The sequence below is a fragment of the Colobus angolensis genome, unplaced genomic scaffold, assembly GCF_000951035.1.
Source record: "Colobus angolensis palliatus isolate OR3802 unplaced genomic scaffold, Cang.pa_1.0 Scaffold95, whole genome shotgun sequence".
Taxonomy (NCBI): Eukaryota; Metazoa; Chordata; class Mammalia; order Primates; family Cercopithecidae; genus Colobus; species Colobus angolensis.
Genome location: NW_012123487.1, coordinates 8,926,638 through 8,946,846, shown reverse-complemented (window position 1 = coordinate 8,946,846; position 20,209 = coordinate 8,926,638). Strand labels below are relative to the sequence as shown.

The 20,209-nt window shown below is 34.1% G+C and overlaps 1 protein-coding gene across 1 annotated transcript in view; it reads right to left on the bottom strand.

Moving 5' to 3' along the window:
* Window positions 1-20,209, bottom strand: part of ERBB4 (erb-b2 receptor tyrosine kinase 4) — a 1,169,376-nt gene that overhangs the window by 500,879 nt on the left and 648,288 nt on the right. The gene's annotated exons all lie outside the window — the stretch shown is intronic.

Sequence of the window (20,209 nt, the reverse complement as noted above, 5' to 3'; positions counted from 1 at the left end):
TTAATGAAATTAGCTTTTAAGATTCATGTTGGTACTTTACTATATGAAATACACCTCTCAGTATTTAGAGAAAGTTAAAATCATAGACCAAGTTATATGCCAGTTGAAAGAATCTAACAATATGGAGAATTAAATTCTATTAATAAATTTTCTATATGTGGAATATTTTTACCAATTCAAATTATATAAAGCATAGAGAAAGAGGTAAAAAAATGCTTCTAATTTTATTGCAAAGAGCAATAAGTTATTTTTAGATGATGTCTTCTTGGGCATATACATTTTCTGTTTTCTCTGCCTTAGATACACTCATCACAGGTATCTGCTGAGTCCTCTAACTTGCTTTTTATTCAGATCTTAATTCACATTATTAACTTTTAGTCAGACTTTCCCCGTCCATCCTATTTAAAATTGCAAACTCCATCCAACCATTAACTAATCCCCTGTTGACATTTTTCGTAGCTTTTATGCCTATCTTCCCACTAAAATGTTCCATAAGAGCATAAATTTGGTTCACTTCTGTTTACTACTGTATTCTCACCAGCAAGAATAATGTGCGGCACATGGAAGGCACTCAAAAAATATTCATTGAAATAAAAATGAAAGAAGGATAAAACTTAAAAACGTATTTATATGTGAACCCTATAATTTCTAACTAAAAATTTAAGAATTTCAGGTTAAAAATAAACATGTGCCCACTGACTTTATAAAGAGGCCAAAAGAAACATAAAATAGGCCAGGCGCGGTGGCTCAAGCCTGTAATCCCAGCACTTTGGGAGGCCGAGACAGGTGGATCACCAGGTCAGGAGATCGAGACCATCCTGGCTAACATGGTGAAACCCCGTCTCTACTAAAAAATACAAAAAACTAGCCGGGCGAGGTGGCGGGCGTCTGTAGTCCCAGCTACTTGGGAGGCTGAGGCAGGAGAATGGTGTAAGCTCAAGAGGCGGAGCTTGCAGTGAGCTGAGATCCGGCCACTGCACTCCAGCCTGGGCGACAGAGCCAGACCCCGTCTCAAAAAAAAAAAAAAAAAAAAAAAAAAAAAAGAAACATAAAATACATGGGAAAAGAAATAGAGGTCATAAAAACAGGAAAAAAAATAGAAGGTATCTTACAAGTTTCATGTGGCATCTTGGGGACGGCTACGCTGTAATTCTATTTTCTGAGGGCATGTAAACAAAGGAAATAAATGCCATTAATAGTAAATCGAAGAGGTCTAAACATAGCCCGCACTCTTCTCTCATTTCCATATCAGCTACACATGCAGACTTTCCCATTACTCGTGTGGGCTCCACATGCTGCCAGTACCTAACCTTAAACCTGCTCAACCTCTGCACGTTGAAGGCAGTTAAGCTTGTCACTGACTTTACAACTGATACACTTGAGGTGAGGATTCACAGTGGGTTCTCTGAAATAATTTCTTCACTTATTCCTTATCATTTCTAATTCCAGTACCACCTCTCTGCACCTTCAAACTTAAAAGCAAATGTGGGAGGAAAAGCATTAAGTCTTCAACTCATTTTTTGGACATTTTTTTTTTTTTATTGCAACTTTCCACATTACTTAATTGGCTCTGGTAATATATGGCAACTCTCACTGTTTTATTCAGCCCTGTAATAGGACCACTCCCCCAAATCAGGCTCCTGTACCAGTTAGAAGTATACTGCAATGAAAATGAAAAACTAATATAAAACATTCTGAATTAGAATTAGTGAACAGAGTTGAAAGATAACAAGGGATCACACACACACACACACACACACACACACACATATGTAGGTGAGAGAAACAACAGGAAAAAAAACAAAAACAAAAACAAAAACAAAAAACAAGTAGTGTTTAGTTAGTGACTCCTTTTAACCCTAGATTCTACATTGAATAATTGTATTTTACATGTGTTAGAGTCAAGATTTCACACAGTTAACCCAGTCCATGGTGTTCAGTGCCTAATTATATCTCTAAAATGCCATCCTGATCATTTCGTTCGCCTCCTTAAAGATTCAATTAGATCCTAATTACCTCAAGATAAAAGTTGTGTTATTCATAGTTCTCTGTGATAATCACATCACTCTAATTCACCTTTTCAAATATTTTTCCTAATATTACTTTCTAAACAAATATAACTAGTTAGGTTTCTTCAAATGCCTAATGCTTTTCTCCCCACATTGTTCATATTCAGGAACCCAGTAACTTCATAATATTCCTCCAGTGTTGTTTTCCTGTTTAATCATCTGTTATTATTACACACATTTATTGATCCTGCAAAGCTATCTATTTGTGGTACTTAAACATACTGAATATGTTTATTGTCAGTCTGCCTCTCCTAGAACATAATATCCAAGAGAGTATGGATTTGAATCTGTTTTGTTTATTAATATGCCTCAACCATCTGGCACATTATTGCTGAATAAATGATTTTCAAATAACTTCTACTTTCAAAATGACCCTGAATCAATTGTTTCCTCTCCATTCCCAGTGTGTCTGCCTTAAATCAGGCTCTCATTAACATTTTCATAGACCATTATAACCATCATATAAATAAATTCCATTCCTAATATTCCCCCAGGCCAATGCCTCTTTACATTAGTAATATCTTCTAAAACACAAATCTGATCAGGACTTTTTTGTTTTTTGCTAAGAAGCTTTATTTTATACTTTTACACGAGGCTACTTTTTCAATTTCTTCTACTGCCACTCTAACAACGAAAGCACTTTCCTTTGGGCTACTCTACCAAGGAAAATGAACCTTTTTATATTTATTAGCATAGAACTCGGGCTTCTGAGATTTTATAAGGAAGAAAATAAGCTCATGATTAGTGAAAAATATGGTAAATTAGCATAAAGCCTTTTCAAGCAATGACTTTCAAACATTTTACCTATCAACCATTGGAAAAACACATTACATTTCCGCTTAAGATTATACATTTCACAAGAATGTATGTGTGTATACACACATATATTCACAATGGCATAACATTTATCATTATTACATATAATCACTTTTATCTTTGTTTTTTTTCTATTGTGTTTTACTTATGCAGATACAAACTCATTTCACAAATCACTAATGAGCTGTCATGCACAGTTTGAAAAATATATGCTAATGGAGTTTGAGTCTTTTGGCATGACTATGTTATAGGATAGGATGCTAATAGCTTTATTCAATGACACCAAACTGTTGGCGATTCTGTGGCAATCATAGAAAGCTGAAGTAGTCTATGTAATACTAAGAGTGTAAATGGTGCTTTAATTTTCAAAAAGGAAGGGGAAAAGGTGTATTTGATCAACTACATTACAGGGTAACAATCTAAGATGGATAATTTAAAGAATCATTTGTGAATATTGAGGATGAAGTAGTAATCACTAGGATCTAACCTGATTTATGTTAAAAAATTAGTCAAATCAAACTAACCTCAGTTAATTTGTTGCTAAGCAAGTGAATATAATTTTGAAAGGCATAAGGAAATAAAATGCTCTCTTATTCCTATGATAATGATAATGTGGTATAGTCATTAGCCCTAGATCCCTTTTCTGCTGGACATGCAACTAAATTTCTGTCTCCCTTGCAGTTACATGAGATCATATGAGTATGTTCTGTCCAAGTGAATGTGAACTGGAAATGATGTACACTGCTCTCAAACTCCTTCTTAGGTAACCCAGGATCCCTCTCACCTTATGACAACACTTAGCAATGGTCCTCTTATCTTTTTTTGTTGTTGTTGTTGTGACAGGGTCTCTGTCACCCAAGCTGGAGAGCCAGCAGTATAATCATGGATCATTTCAATCTTGAACTCCTGAGCTAAAGTGATCCTTCAGACTCAGCCTCCCAAGTAGCTGGTACTACAGGTGCATACCACTGTGTCTGGCTAATTTTTAAGTTTTCATAGAGATGGGGTTCTCATTTTTTTCCTTCAGCTGGTGTGGAACTCCTGGCCTCAAGCCATCCTCCCAACTCAGCCTCCCAAAATGCTTGGATTACAAGCATGAGCCACCATGCCCAGCCTTCTTTGTTTCTTGTATTATCAATTGTTCCCCATCTATGGACTCTTTAGAAAAACAGCATACAGGTATAATGTAACATTTCCCTTATTAATATATCCAGTTCTTTAATCTTACATATGTCTCCAAATTTTTCACTATTTCTCTACTCCTTTATAGGAAAATTCCTTTATAGAATTGTCCATACACATTGTCACCCCTTCTGATCTTTCAATTGTCCCTGAAATCTATTGTAATCTGGCACTTTACTCTTGCCACAAAACAGCTCTTGTTAGGGTCACACACGATGTTGACATTGCTGAGTCCATAGGATTTTTCTTTTTTCCAGTGTCATCTTACCTGATTTCTCATGAGCAGTTGTTCAGTTTTCATTGCACTGGCTTCGTTCCAGTTTCTTGGACTCCTTGTTCCTAGGTCTCTAGTCATTCCTTTGGTCTCCCTTAGTGTTCCCACCTCTCTTCCCTACTGTTGGTAGGCCCCAAGGTCAGTCACTGGATCCTTCGTCTTCTCTACCTACCCTTCCTAACCAGGTGTTTTCACTGAGTTTCATGCCTTTAAATACCCAGAGCACACAGTTGACTGATAAAATATGTCTAGCCCAGACCTTTCACTGAAACATTAGACCTATACATTAAACTGCTTCCTGAATAATTTTGTTAGTCTAAAAGTCACCTTAAATTTAACAAGCCCAAAATTAAACTCCTGATTCTCTCTCTGAACCACAGCTTCTCTAATCTTTTCTATTTGGTTCTTGGCATATCTCTATTTGTTATTTATTCTTCTAGATGTAAACCAAACAACTTGAAATCATCATTGACTGCCTTCTTTCTTCCACATCATACTTAGTCCATCATCAGTAAATCTTTTCCCTTCAAAGTGAGCCCAAATTCAACAAGTTTCAAATAAATTTCTACTGCTGTCATTCTGGTCCAAGTTGTCCTCCTCTCTGATTTTTTTTTTTATTATTATAGTAGGTTTCTAATGGATTTCTTTATTTCTACCTTTTCTCCCCAGGAGTCCATCATCCCCACAGCAGCATAAAATGATCTTTTTCGCATTTATATTCTTGAGAAGGTTGGTATCATAACAATATGCAGAATGATCCTTTTAAAATGACAATCGAATCATCACTTTCTGAACTTCACATAAACGTCATTCGATTAACTTTCAAAAATATGCAAAAGACTGTTTAACATGCCACATTAGGTCAAAAGAGCTATGGGTTGGGCTGTTTAAAATTATTTTGAAAAACTATTTTTTAACTTGGACGAACATGCCACTAGTATTTGTTATAATTTCATCATTATTTCCAATCCTATTTATTTCGTCTTGTTAACAAGAGCATACTTAGTCAAATTTTTGGCTTGGTCAGATCTGTTAATCTTCTAGATACAACTTTGGGGAAGCGAACAATACATTAAATAATGACATTCATCAGCAATTTATTATTACATGCCCTGTAATTATTATCAGTATTACACAAATTATTATATATGTATAGAATATATTCTATATCATGAAACACTATGTTTAAAGCTCTTATATTATGAAAAATATAAGATTGCATTAATAAAATAAAATAAAAATCTAAAGAAAATATAAATATTTTTAAAGTCTGCTTTACTATAGTCTTATATATAAACACACCCACGCATGCAGTTGTTTTCATCAAAGTGGGCATGAATTCCTGAAAGTGTGTTCTTATTTATCTCATGTGAAAGTACTCTAAAAATGAATATCCTAGCTTCTGCTAGAAGTTTACAGATACTTAGCTGGGTGGAAATACCAATAAATTAAGCAATAGTGTTTTACCTTTAAAATGAGGCATATGAAGGGCTCCTTTCATCTTCCTGTAAGATCAGAAAGTATAATTTGTAAAAAAAAAAAAAAAAATCTGCCTAACATATCCTTTGCAAATAGAAAAGTCAAAATTGGGAACATGAAAGCAGACATGCAAAATTAGATTCATATACCCACTTTGTTTCCTGTGCTGGAGCCTCTGAATTAGACCCAGTGGGCCTTCCCTCCTTGACCCTGCCTCAACCAGGAAAAAAATAATGTGCAGAATCTTCCTTTGGTGGTCTGACCCAACCCTTCTTAAAAATACCTTTTATCTATTTTTTGTTCTTTTTTTAAATGGGGAAGATTTTGTTTGTTTTTAGTTAATTTTGTTTTGTTTTGTTTTTTGTTTTTGTTTTTAGACAGGGTGTCATTCTGCCGCTTAGGCTGGAGTGCAGTGACACAATCATAGCTGACTGTAACCTCAAACTCCTGGCCTCAAGGAATCTTCCCTTCTCAGCCTCCCATCTCAGCCTCTCGAGTAGCTGGGACTACAGGCACCCACCACGGCGCTTGGTTAATATTTTAATTTTTTTAATTGTAGAGAAGGGGTCTCACTTTGTTGTTTACACTGATTTTGAACTCCTGGGTTCAAGGGATCCTCCTGTCTTGACCTTCCAAAGTGCTGGAGTTACAAGTATGAGCCAGTTCACCCAGGCTGAGATTTTTTCTAATAAGCATAATAAACTTTTAACTGAATAGATCATATCAACACATTTTCAGAGTCAGTAGCTTTCAAAAGCCTAAAAAAAGATATTATAATATTTATTTCTATTTTCCTTTAGACTAAATATGCCTATTTTTAATGTGATACTGCCAATTCTCTCTTACACCAAATCTTCTAGACGAAAGTTTTTATCTAAGATCGTTTAATCATTTTGATACAACACAGCACAAAGAGAATGCCTAAAGATTGAATTAAACGTGTTATTACACTGATATTTCTTTTATATTTAATTTGCACCTTTAGCCATAAGAATTAGGAAGTTACCTGGAGTTCATTTCCACAAATGATATTACAGAGGCATAATATATTTTCTTCAAGTGTCTATACATTATGAATGTAAGGTTACTATGTATCTGACAAAAGTAATTTGTATAGAAGTAATTCCAAAAACTATTTATTTGACATTTATTCGAAAACCATTTTCTGCACTTAAAGTGAAATGACTGTAGAAATCTGCTAACCTTTCATGACACAGTGACTTAAAAATCCATTAAATGTTTTTAAAAAATGGACTACTTGACTCTTTTGTAATTCCAAGAGCAAACAGCTATCCAACATTTTCAGGATCATTAAATTAAAAAATGATAAGGAAAGAAAATCATTAACTAATTTATATTTCTGTCCTAATGGGAATAGAATTAGTAATTACTTTTGCTATTGAAACCTCCTGCAGTCAGTCACTTGTGTCCCAGTAGCACGCCTATCATTCAAAGTATGGGACCTACTGACCTTAAGTTACAAAAGTTCACAACCGTATTTATAGACCAGTATTAAAACAAGTGGCATGGAATCTTCACACTCAACCGTCCAAACTACCATTCTCAAATTTCCTTCTCCTAGGTTGCATTTACTGGTTTTCTTTTTATAGACTTCAATAATGTTTTGCACAGCACCTTATCTATTATAACAATAAATATTTTCTAAATTAACATATGAGTCAATTTGGGCATTTGAAAAGAAAGGAGAAACAAGACAAAAGCTCCTATGTTCAAGACTTTCATTCAACAACCATGAGATTCTTGGAAGTTATAATAATCAGCCATTACAACTCAAAGTTCTATCTAATTTACAGGAAAACTTATGAGCATGCAAGGAACTAATTCCTTCACCATTTCATCTGATGCACTTGTTGAAATGACTATAGAATTCATAGTTTAAAATGAAGCTATCTTCAATTCCTCTACCTATTTTCTCTATGGCATTAGTAAACTAACCGCCATATGAAAGTCACATTTATTGTATTTCAGTTCTAAAATCATATTTTAAATTCAGGCAATTCATCTATCAATAATATTTTGTATGACATCATATTTTTTCTAATAAAAGTTGAATTGAAGAGCAAGTTAACAGACTGTTACCTGTACAGAAATTACAAAACCAATCACAAAGTAATTTATTAAATTTTTAAAATAATACTTTCTTGTCAAACAAACTTGTAAAATTAGACAGTACTGTTTTACAGTACTTAAATTTGATAAAATATTTGTTCATGTCTCTACTGATATGTTGTTGTAATTTATAGATTATAGAATAAATCTTCAAGAGGGGCCATGATAGCATTCTAGTTTGCCCACATAATTCCTTAATAGAAAAAGTAATGGCTCTGGTAACCTGAGCTTGCCACTAGTCATCACTTATTTTTCTTAATGATAGATTGTTACTTCCCTAAACATAGTAATTTGACATGATGAAAGTGGTTGTTGTCAAGTTTAATATATTAATTTGTCATGACTGGAAGCTAATAAAATGCTATATTATTGATGAAAACTTAATCTCTAAAATTGGAATAAACAGAAAGGCAAACCTAACCAGATTTATAAACTTAGTATGGTTCCTTTAAGTAAGTTTCTTGGGCAACCCTTCCTGTTAAAACTAGAATGCAGTTTTAACGCCACTCTTCCAACAGTAGACAAGGTGTCTTATGCCAATTCCCACAGAAGGGGCTGCTCTGCACACAGTAACCTGAGGCCTCAACTTTCCATCACAGGCAGTATGCCAAATATAAATACCCAGGAGTGTCCTGAACTTTAAAGCGATTCCTAAATACGAGGCTCATTTACAAAGGCGAACTTCAAAAACATTAAGCGGCTCTTGCATTCTCAATTAGAAATTCTCCTCATACTAACTGGGACTTCTGAGCACATCAACACAGAGAAAGCAGTTGTTCTCATGTCTTAAAATAGCACAGATTGAACATTTAACCTTTCTGCTGCCCAGTCAAGAGTCTAATTACTATTTTATGTTTAAACATACACACACACACACACACACACACCATTTTGCCTTCCTCATAATAGACTAGAACATAGATGAAAGTAAAACAACTCATTGCTCTTTAAAAGTACAAACCTAGAAAAAAAGGTTCCTGTTTGCAGAAATTTGAAAGAATTATGTCAAACCAGCCAAACTCAATTTTTCTATTGAAAAGTGGGTCCTTCAAAGTAACTCTATTTTAAGTAATTATGCTTCAGTAAAGAGTTTGGTGACTTTTTTGATTATTCATTATGAGAGATAGTTTTATTTTCAAATCCTACTGTTATATTTAGCAAGTTACTAAGGCTCTATAGAGGACATGAACTCAGGGTACTTAGAATAAATGTCTCCCCAAGACTTGTCACATGTCCACTGTTTATAAGTAACCTAGTTTATTTACTAGATACTGGCAATGCCTCCTCTCAGAAATGTAAACACTCAATTACTGGATTTTAATCAGAAGGATTATTCTACATAGAGTTGCATTTTCTATTTTCCTGAGTAGTATTTCCCAGGCTATCATCTCCTTCATTTCAATATCATATATTAGGATTCAAGACTATCATATTTACCCCTTCCACTACGAATGGGGTGAGGCAAAACATGTTTATTAAAAATCAATTAAATAGCTCAGCTTGATTTTACAAACATTATATATTATAAAATATGTTTTCTATTTTGAGAGAAATTTGTATTTCTTATTTTTCTTTCATTTGGGCATGTAAATAAATGATGATGGTGAATGACTGCATAGGCTGCTCTAAAAGAGTGGTAGGATCATGTTCTTGATGCCAAAAACCCAGAGGATATGTCTTAGGTCTGTCGTTTGTGAGCCCTGTAACCTTGAGTAAGTCACTTAGCTATTTTGAAACTCATTTTCTTCACCTGTAATGGCATTTGCTCTCTTTTAAAATAGAAATTACATTCAATAAATGAGCATTTTAATGTGATAGATTTAAAAAACTGTCTGGTAAGTAGATGCATCAGATCCTTCTGGAAGCATGACAGGTGCATGGTGTTACGCTGTGTGTGGGCGCTGATCCTGGCAGGAATAGTCAGTGACCTGCTGTCACAGCCCACAGAGATAACCTGAAGGAGCGCTCCAAATGTCCTTCTGCAAGCATTACCCACCTGGGGAAGTTTCTCATCCAATGACTACCGAAGGGTAGCTCTGCCATAACTCTGCTTTTCACTGTGGCCACCTCACCACTTGCACATGTTTTTCCCATCTCAAGATGTTATCTGTGGTGTTTTTCAACATCATCATCTCAGAGATTAAGGCATTGCATATAACGGGAGTATTTATTACTATGTATACATCTGGTATGTTTGGACTTGTCAAGGAAAATTGACAGCCTAATAGCTTTTTTTCCCTGTATTTATCATCCTTGATATTAAAACTCCAGTTAAAGCTGGCACTTGATGAATAAAGAATGCTGCATCCATGAGCATTATTTGTAGAGTCAAAAATTTTTTTTTGCTTTTACATAAACATTGAAGTACTTAATTTACAATGCTTTTAAAAAAATTGCAACTCCTTAGACGTGGTGTGTAGATACAGATTCTTGGGTGGCTGCATTAGAAATTATGTATCACTTTTATGTTCTGTTATTTGTTGTAATTTTTCTTATGTTTTGAGATTCACAAAATAGTTTTTATTTTTTTAGTTAGAAAGCTTTCCAATCTTCCTAATTCATACACATGGCAACTCCCTCACTTCTCTCCAATATTGCTTTGTTCATTTGTATGTTTGGTTTAAATATGTGATCTCTTCACTGTACTATATATGCTTCTTGGAGCAGGGATTACACCTTGTTTTTTGTGCCTCCACAATGACTTGTTTGAAAAAAAGAAATAAAACACCAATCAATAACATTTTTATTACATTATAACTAAATAGAAAATGTTTCTAATGAAATGGTATCATGGTATTTTAAGGGGAGACTTTTTTTCTAACAGTAAACACAGAAATAAAATAATAAACAAGTATTTTTAATATATTACAGATATTAATATCTGTAATATATAACAGTGGAAAATTTTGGTTCCTATTTCACACCAGATAATACTGTACAAAGCAGTTATTGGCAGCTAAGAACTAAATTATAGTAAAGTGATAAAAAATAATTTAAACATATTATTTTAAACTAAACATCTGTTCTATGTATATGTAAGAGAAAAACAGCTATTGAAAATAAATTTTCTAGAACAAATTTTGACTTTTTCCTTCTTTCTTTCTTTCTACATTTTAAAAAATATCTGGGTAAATCAAGTATTGAGAAGCAAATTTACTGGTTAATAAAGTCTCAGAATTGAGTACTTTTCCTTCTATGTATATTTTTCTTAAAAAAATTGTTTTCATATCCTTCTATATACTTATCAGACTATTTTGAACAATAAAAATCATAGATTATAGAGTTAGATATTTTAATCAGCCTTACTGGTAATAAAATGGCTAGAAATTAAGAGCAACACAAAGCAAAAACTATATTTAAAAACAACTCAGAACGTATCATTTTACTATTTCATATATCATTACTTTTCTTTAGAAAACTAAAAATTTTCACTCAGTGCAACTAATTATCTCTGTAATCTCAATCTATATGCCATTGTTTCACTGAAATATATTACAAATTAATTATGTCAAACTTTCTTCTGGAATGTCTCATATATAACTCTTCTATTGCATTGTTTTCTCTCCTCTTTCACTCTGTTTAAATAACTTAAAATAAGTCTCTTTGCCTCCACATTTGCCACAATATTTCTTCCCTTCCTTCAAATCATCAGATTCCTGAGTGGCAAATAAATGTTATTACTCAGTTCCAAAAGTATTACTTGAATAGGCTCTCAACAATTAATCAATATATGATTAATTAGGAAGCATGAAAACAAACTTTGTATTTACATCTTAATTTGATAATGTTAAATTAAATATCACATTGAATGAAGTATATTTTAATGTCCTACAGTTTAACTAAATTTGATTAGCTTGACTTAATCCCTGGAAAATGACTTTTGGGTGCAAGGCAGGTATGGAAAAGAAAAATCTAAGCAAAATATGAAAATCTAATTAAACAAATTGCAACAGAAATCTCACTTCGAGAGAAAGACCAATTAATGAGAGTAATACACATGAAATTTTAAATTCTATGTCTTATGAAATTTTGGTTGGTTTTCTAAATATCCTTCATCTACTTGAATAAACAATTTAAATTTTGCACACATGGTTTCTACTGAAATGGGTAATCAATAAATATATTAGTGACTATTTTTCAAAAGAGAAACTCAACAAGAAATGCTAATATTTAATCCCTTTGTGGGCATGAATTTAAGTTGTTGCCTAAACAATATACTGATAAAAAAGAGATTTGTATTAAATGCCTATTTCACTCTGTAGCATTGATTGCACAATTGAAAAAGAAAGAAAGAAAAAAAACTTTAATTAAAGCTCATCTTCTTGGTTGCAAGAATATACCAGATTAACAATAAAAGAAAAGAAACACAACTGCTGATATATCCTAGGGACATGTTCTTATATATCTTATTTCATTATATCAAACAGATTTTAAATTCCTAAAACTCAAAACTAGCTGAAAGAAAAAAATTACAGCCGGGCGCGGTGGCTCAAGCCTGTAATCCCAGCACTTTGGGAGGCTGAGACGGGCGGATCACGAGGTCAGGAGATCGAGACCATCCTGGCTAACACGGTGAAACCCCGTCTCTACTAAAAACACAAAAAACTAGCCGGGCGAGGTGGCGGGCGCCTGTAGTCCCAGCTACTCGGGAGGCTGAGGCAGGAGAATGGCGTAAACGCGGGAGGCAGAGCTTGCAGTGAGCTGAGATCCGGCCACTGCACTCCAGCCCGGGCGACAGAGCAAGACTCCGTCTCAAAAAAAAAAAAAAAAAAAAAAAAATTACAACACATCAAATTATTAGCTAAATATAGTGCTATAAGAAGAATATTCTGAAAAGAAGATTGGCTGTTTAAAGATAAAGGAACATCAGGGTCAGCCGCTAATGTCAAAGGCAAATAAATACCGTTCCAAGTTTTGAAGATAATATGTGCTAATAGTGGGTTTTAGCTGGATTCAGTCTGATGCAGGTGCATGTTTAGCAGCTGCGAAAACAACACACTAACGCACACATTCACACATAAACATGCACACAGAGCATAATATAAACTAGCTCTCTTAAAATGTAGAGAACCGAACACTGTAAACAAAAACCTCAAAAACTAATGAACTCATATACATTCTTGAACAGTAGCTCTCTATCTCTATGTGATTTTTCAATTTCTAACAGTCCAAGATTTTAAAGCATAAATGGACCCATATTCAGGCTGAAATACTAGGAGAAAAATTCTTTCTCCAAAATGTTTACTAATGGAACTTTAGCAAATAACCTTAATATTTTTGTATCTCCATTTTCTCATTTTACAAAATACCATACAGTAGAACCTATCTCAAAGGCATATTACTAGGCTGACATTTAAACATAATATATGCATACAAAACACTTAGTTCATACTTAATGCTAAATAAATATTAATTATTATGTTATTACTATCCCATAGTTGATTAATAGTTTTGTTGAAGAAATAAAAAGCAAAATCATAATTTATTTTATCAGAAATCTTACTTGAATTCATAAAAGTATACTTGTCTACTAATTTTTCAGTTAATCACTATATTTACTTTTTTGGTGGTCACTGACCAACAGAAAACAATTACATTCATTCACAAATATATAATTAGTATTTATGGAAAGATGGGTACTATTTTAGGTTAGACAGGAATTAAATGTAGTAAGTTTTGTTGTTGCTGTTGTTTATTGTTAGCATTAGTAATTGAAAAGATTCTTACAGACACTGTAAGAATCACTGACTCAGACAAATAGCTCACATAGCTGAGAGAATATCCAAGCCACATTCAACTTTAGTATGTGTTGTTCTTTGTATTAGTCTGGCACTGCTGCTGTAAGAAACAGCACAAACTTACCGCAAATTTAATGGCTTTAAACAACATATTCTCATCGCCTTACAATTCTGGAGTTCACAAGGCTGAAACGGGTCTTGCTGAGCTAAAATTAGGATGCTAGCAGGGTTAGCAGGGTTCTGGAGGGCCCAGGGAACAATCTGTTTACTTGCCTTTTGCAGCTTCTAGAGATTGTCTGCATTTCTTAGCTTGTGGTCCCCTTCCTTCCATCTCCAAAGCCTTCTTGTGTTGCCATGACTCTATTCCCCCCTTACGCCTCTCTCTTTCATTATTAAGGACCCTCAGGTCCCAGTGGACACTGGGACCACTGAGATAATCCAGTGGATTTAAGGTCAGCTGATAAGCAAATAATTTCATCTGCAACTTTAATTCCCTTTTGCCATGTAACCTAACACAGGTTCCAGGGATTAGGATGTGAGTATCTTGAGGAGCCATTATTTTGACTACCATCTACCTCTCAAATGATAATTTTAAAGCCACTACTATGTTCAATGCACTTGAATGTTTGAAAGTGTTTTAAGTATCTGTATAAATATATAAAAACTATATATACCTATGACATGAAGAGTAGTAAAGTGGGAAGGATCAAATATAAATATATATAAATATATATATAAATGTATACACACACACACACAATGCATAGGGTGAGAGAAAGTCTCTTTGAAAAGGTGGCATTTGGAAAAAGACTTAAAGAAGATGAAAAATTGAAAGAGTTTATGGGGGACAATTTCAAGCAGAGAGAACAAAAAGTTCAAAGACACCAAAGAGGTAGGTTGTTTGTGCCCTTGAGATGTGGCCAAGAAGACAGGACAGTATGGTTGGAATGCAGTGAGAAAGGGAGAGAGGGGAAAAGATTAAAGTGTGAAGAACAAAAGAGGTAGAACACCTAACGGCCTTGTGAGTTATTTAACCCAGAGAGAGATACATTTGAGGAGAAGTGTCACAATCTGAAAACAGCATATAGTTGTGTACAAAATAGACTGTTGGAAGGCATGATTGGAGGTAGGAAGACCAGTTTAGAGGCTACTCTAATAATCCAGGTGAGAAATGGCAGTGATTGCACAATAGTGGAAGCAAAGGATGTGCAGAGACATGTAGTATTCTGCATATATTTAGGATAAATAGAGTGGCAACATTTAATGATGAAAACAATTTGAGGTCAAAAATAAGAAAGGAAAATGATTCCAGACAACCCGAAGATTTTGTCATGAGCAATGGAGGAACACAGCTCACATTCACAGAAATGGAACAAACTATAGGGGAAGCATGTTTAGAAGAAAAAATCAAGAGTTCCATTTTTGCACATGTTAATATTATAGATAGCTATGGGATACCTGCTGTCAGAGAGTACTATCTAAGTTTAAAAGAAGAGAGAATAAATATTGATATCTATGATAGATATCATAGATATCTTTTATTAGGTTCAGGGATACATGTGCAGATTTGTTGTATGGATAAACTCATGTCATCGGGCTTTGTTGTACAGATTATTTCATTAACTAGGTACTAAGCCTAGTACCCAATATTTATTTTTTTCTGATCCTCCCCCTCCTCCCACCTTCTACCCTCAAGTAGGCCACAGTGTCTTTGTGTCCATGTATCCTCATCACTTAGCTCCCACTTATTTTATTTTTTTAGGTAACTTTATTTATTTATTTATTTATTTATTTATTTATTTATTTATTTATTTATTATTCTTTAAGTTCTAGGGTACATGTGCACAATGTGCAGGTTTGTTACATATGTATACATGTGCTATGTTGGTGTGCTGCACCCATTAACTCATCATTTACATTAGGTATATCTCATAATGCTATCCCTTCCCCTTCCCCCATCCCACTTACAAAATGAGAACATGTGGTATTTGGTTTTCTGTTCCTGCATTAGTTTGCTAAGGATAATGGCACCTCCTCTTTGAATAAAAGATCTCCGGTGTTGAAGCTGGTCACATTTCTTAGCGTCTCTTGAAGTCTGGCATGTCTATGTGCCTTAGTTATGGTCATTGGTATAAAGAGGCAGTGGTGTGTACCAGCTCTTGGTTGTGCCCTTAAAATAATGATATTTGTGTTCTTCTGACCTTTTTTCCATTCCAGCCACTAAATGTCTGACATAACAGAGTTATCCTACCAGCTTTGCTCATCTACATCAGAGAGATTAACTGATACATCTCTTAAGTCAATATATCTTGGGGTCTCTTTTTTATAGAAGCTTAGCTTATATATTCACTAAATATAACATCTAAGAAAAATATATTGACAACGCAGCTGAATACTAAATGAGTCTGTGTTCAGGGGAGAGTTAAAGAATAGAGAAAGGCACTGGGAATCTTCAGCATCTAGATGATCTCTGAAGCCAGGGGACTGAATGAACTGCTGATGTCAATTTATTTTCTTCAGACAGAAATGAATTTTCCCCACCTTTATGGGTCCACTCCACTATGATCAAGTAGGCACTGAAAAGCATGGCTTTTGCCTTTTTTTTTTCTTTTGGTTACTGCTGTACAGACCCACAGTACTAGCCAGAATACTAGAGACCATATAAGCCTATCAAACCTAGAATTGAAAGTGATTATTTGTCTTGGAAGAAGATCAAGTCATTCTATTTTACCATTCCTTATCTTACTATGCAGAGGCCAGACTCTTTTTTAATTTCTGCTCGGATATTTAGCATTACAGTTTTGGTGCTGAATACTATGAGCTTCACTCTATCACAGTCTAATACTGAAGAACCCAGAAGTCAGAGATACTTTGTTTAGTCAGACTACACCTATTTTTTTTTAAAAAAAAACAAAGTTGAGGGACTTAGGTACTAAATTTTGTCTTTCTAGAACCCACAAAAGCCCACAACTCTCCATAGTGTTACATGCCATTTCAATTCACACATGTATACAATTAATTTGGCACTGATAGGTACTTAAGTTTGGGGTTTAAGCTAAAAATCATTCTTGAAGAATTAAAACCTTATGCAAAAATGTATACAGCATGTTTTATCTTGCAGAGATTTCCTTACTTTGCACACATGGGCTACTGAGACTTCATACTGAAACTAAATCTATGTATCTTTGTTTCTAAGAGTAGTTTTATTGAAGCACTGGAAAAAAAAAAACAAAAACATATATAGGTTTCTCCTTCAAATACAAGGTGAATTACTTTATACAGACAACACAAGAGAAGAGAGGGATTAGAGTTCACCAGGCTGGAAGCCAGGACCTAAGCTCTGAAAGTCTCAATGGGCCCTGAAGGGCTAAGGAGGGCTTGGTTGTTGATGACTGTGGGTGTAAACGTTCAGAAGATCACAGTTATAGTGACACTTTGTCTTAGGATTTATGTTCTGCAATTAGTTGATTTTCTTGACATTATCTTTCTAAAGCATTGTACATTGGGACCACAACAGGGCATAAAATTGGTTCCTTTTCCTTCTCTGACAAAGGACCCTAGGATGAAGAACCATTAAGTAGATTTTCTCCCTATTATTATACTTGGGATTTCAAACCTATTGAGGAATTTTGGCTCATAAAACCTTACTTAATAAAGTCCTTCAATAATCTACTGTGGAAAAAAATCTATATAATTAAATAAAATCACAGAAATAGCTTATTATATATCAATGTGTGTATACCAAATGTATATGAATACATTTTATTGAGCCATGAATCTGAACACCAACTGAATCGGGTTGTTCTCAGATTTGCCCAGCATGTTATGAAACCTATTATTCTTATTTGACATTATTGCAATATAACAGACCATAGTGACATTTGATTACATTCCGTTTTATTATTGCTTTGTAGCAAATTGTTCTCACCAATAAATGATAAAAATGCAGAGGCAATTGTAGTACAAACATGAAGACATTTATTCCTCTTTTGTGTTGTAAGAGCATCCAGAAGTATATGAATAGCATAGACTTGGTCTCTATTTATCTCATCTTGAAATGACTGTATCACAAATAAAAAAATTAATATATATTACCAGCTAGATAAGAGTACATTTCTAAGCTAATAAAAAATTTAAAAGTTATATATGTTATAACTGGTTTCTTATATGTAACTTAAAGACTGATTGAAAAATGTAAAATATTAACTGATACATAAAACCTAATATCCCATGTAAATTATTAGAATATTATTAACAAGTAAGGTATATACCCTGAATATTAATGTTCATATATGCTTAGTCTGTTATGATAGTATTCATTGTCTTTATAGTGTGAAACATTCTCTGCAATAACTATCTATAAGCTATTTCAAAGCATATATTTTCCAGTCCCTTTTTGACAAATATTTCTTGGCAATGAGGAAATAAAACAATGTTGGTTGGATTTATGTATTCAATTGCTTTAATATTTTTATTTTTGCATAATTATCATTAGGTTGTGATTCTATCTATTTACATATGGTCATGTGTCACTTAATACCTGGGGTAAGTTCTGAGAAATGCATTGTCAGGCAATTTTGTCATTGTGTGAACATTGTCAAGTACACTGTATTTATGCAAACCTAGATGGTATAGCTGTTAACACACCAAGGATAAATGATATAGCCTATTGCTCCTAGACTATAAATCCGTACATTATGGTGCTGTACTTAATACTGTAAACAATTATAAAGACAATGACAAGTACTTGTGTATTTAATCATAGATAAAGTACGGTAAAATATGGTATAAAAGGTAAAAAGTGACACACCTGTATAAGGCACTTACCATGAATGGAGTTTGCAGTTAATTATATATAATCTTGAGACCACCATGGTAAATGTAATGTGCTGTTTATGAAAACATTGTTATGTGGCACATGACTGTATGTGTGTTTGTGTGTATGTAGGTTTATGTGTGTTTGTACACTCATTACTTTTCCATTTAAATACTCGATGTGAGGAGAAGGTAACTAATATAAATGACAAGAATGTCTAATTTTATCTACTAATTAATATACTTTCCATAGTCTGGACAATCCTTCTATATAAATTAAGTTTAATAAATTTTTGTTGTTGTTGTTTGAGATAGAGTCTCGTTTGGTCGCCCAGGCTGGAGTGCAGTGGCGTGATCTTGGCTCACTGCAACGTCTGCCTCCCAGGTTCAAGCAGTTCTTCTGCCTCAGCCTCCCGAGTAGCTGGGACTACAGGTATGCACCACCATGACCAGCTAATTTTTGTATTTTTAGTAGAGAGAGGGTTTCACCATGTTGCCCAGGTTGGTCTTGAACTCGTGACCTCTGGGGATCCACCCACCTCAGCCTCCCAATGTGCTGGGATTACAGGCGTAAACCACCATGTCTGGCCAACTTTAATAAATTTAAATTGTTCATATTTGCAGAGGATTGGCTTATAGTTTAATTCTGATTTCACATTAGGTTAAAATAGGTTTATCTTTCTCACTATGCCATAAAACATAATATTGTCTAATTTTCTTATAGATGCTGGGTATTAGACCTTTCCCAAGATCATGGCCTCAGGAGCTGGAGGTCATTATCCTTAGCAAACTAACACAGGAACAGAAAATCAAATACTGCATGTTCCCACTTATGAGTGGGAGATGAATAGTAAGAACACATAGACACATAGAGGGGAATAACACACATTAGGGCCTTTTGCAGGGTGGAGGGTGGGAGAAGGGAGAGAGTCAGTAAAAATAACTGAAGGACACTAGGCTTAATACGTCCATGATGAAATAATCTGTACAACAAACCCCCATGAGACAAGTTTACCTATATAACGAACTGCACTTGTACCCCTAAATTTAAAAGTTTTAAAAAACCATTATATTCATGCCTTTGTCATTCTTTGAAATTAATTTCCCATTATTCAGATGTTATCAGCACTAGACTCATGTAACTAAAATGAATTTAAAATTATTTTATAAGGGAACAATAAGTCAACATTATTACATCTCTTATCCTTCTTAAAGCAAACTCCTTTATTCAAAATAATGTGACTATATTATTTTATATTATTCATACTTGACAAAACAGAATAGTGCTCACCATTTCTTGGTAATAACCATCATCTCTGCCTGAGAACATCACAGCCTGCAGCATCAATGTTTATGAGAACAAAATATATTTATTTTGTTATAGATTTCCAACTAGCTGTTTTCACTAGGAAATGAACTCCACTATTTATGTAGGTAAGGAATATTTGCAGTTTGCTGTCTGTACTTCACAAACATTCTATAATGGGTAGTAAGCCAAAAATAAGTATTAATTTGAAAAGCCTCATAGTCTTTTTTAAAAGTTGGCTTAATTTCTCTGATGCAAACATGGACATCTTCATTCCAGTACTTTTCACAAATTTTTTGTTTTTTGAGACAGGTCCTTGCTCTGTCACCTAGGCTAGAGTACAGTGGCATGATCACAGATCACTGCAGCCTCAATCACCTGGGCTCCAGTGATCCTTCCA